The sequence below is a fragment of the Mus caroli genome, chromosome 6, assembly GCF_900094665.2.
Source record: "Mus caroli chromosome 6, CAROLI_EIJ_v1.1, whole genome shotgun sequence".
Classification (NCBI taxonomy): domain Eukaryota; kingdom Metazoa; phylum Chordata; class Mammalia; order Rodentia; family Muridae; genus Mus; species Mus caroli.
The window spans coordinates 21921536-21922970 of NC_034575.1; the positions used below are offsets into that span (position 1 = coordinate 21921536).

At 42.9% G+C, this 1435-nt stretch overlaps 1 non-coding gene across 1 annotated transcript; it reads right to left on the bottom strand.

The window, feature by feature from the left end:
• Positions 1–1078: 1078 nt before the first annotated feature.
• Positions 1079–1143, bottom strand: LOC115031360. The gene has a single exon (XR_003837001.1). It is a non-coding gene; the product is annotated as a U7 small nuclear RNA (small nuclear RNA).
• Between the last annotated feature and the right edge of the window lie 292 nt (positions 1144–1435).

Genomic DNA, 1435 nt, shown 5'->3' on the forward strand with positions numbered 1-1435 from the left:
CCTACGGAGTGTTTTTAGGTGAGACTCCTAGCAATAGGGATATGGAAGTGGCCACTTCCTGTCATGAATCAGGACCCCTAGTGAAGTGACATGGACACCAATCCACCCACAGAACTTTCATCCAAAAATTCATCCTGTCTTCAAGAAATGCAGGGACTAAGATGGATAAGACACTGAGGGAAAGTCCAAACAATAATTGGCCCTATTTAAGACATATTCCCCGGACAATCACCAATCCCTGATAATATTTATGATATTCTGTTATGCTTGCAGACAAGATCCTAGCATAACTGTCCTTTGAGAGGGTCCATCCAGCAGCTGACTGAAACAGATGTAGAGACCAACACCCAAATATTGGACAGAGCTTGTGTAGTCTTATGGAATAGTTGGGACAAGGATTGGGGACCCTGGAGGGATAGAAACTCCACAGAAAAACCAACAGAGTCAACTAACCTTGACCACTCGGAGCTCTTACAGACTGAACTACCAGGTGGAGAGTGAGAAGGGGCTGAACTTAGGCCCCAAACCCATTTATATCAGACATACAGCTTTGTTTTCCCCTAACAGTTGTAGCAGTGACTCTCCCTGACTCTCTTCACTGTCCCTGTCCCTGTCCCCGTCCCTGTCCCTGTCCCTGTCCATAGATCTCATTCTTCTACCTGGGCTGCCTTGACTCGTCTCAGTGGGAGAGGATGTGCCTAGTCCTTCTGGGAGTGGATGTTGCAGGGTGGAGTGGTCCTGAAGGGTGCTTCCTCTTCTCTGAGGAAAAGGAACAGTGGTAATGGGTGGAAGCATTTGCAAGGGCAGGCCTGGAAGGAGAGGGGGAATGGGAGAGGGGGGTTGTAACCAGGATGTAAAATTATTGAAGAAAACAAAACAAAACAAACAAAAGGAATTCGTTTCTGACCTAGTCAGAAATCCTGTTAGAAAAATTCTAAAAGCAATTCTTGGGTTTTCAGATCAAAATGAGAAAGCAAGAACAAATTTCTAAAAGATCTGTGTTTGCTTTACAGACAATTTTCTCTCAATAGCTGCTAGAAAACCTTCTCAAGAGCGGTGTTATCTCTCCAAGTAATTCTTGGGATTTCTGACCAAGGTCAGAGATCCTGTTAGAAAAAAATTCTAAAAGAGCTGTGAAAAATTCTAAAAGAACTGTTTGCTCTCAAAGAATTTTTCAACCGAAATCAGAAATCATGATAGAAAAAAAATATTGAAGGGCTGTGTGCAATCTTCAGAAATCTCCAGATCTCAATAAAAAAAATCTAATGAAGAACAACTGGCATTCTCTGCTAACTCACCCTGTTGGGGTTCAGGAATCACGACTGAAAGCATACAAATACTGACAGATCTCAATTAATCAAGAATAGATTACTGAATGCACATCTTAACACTGACAAGTTCAGGACCCCAAAAGGACTCAGAAGCCTGATTGCGG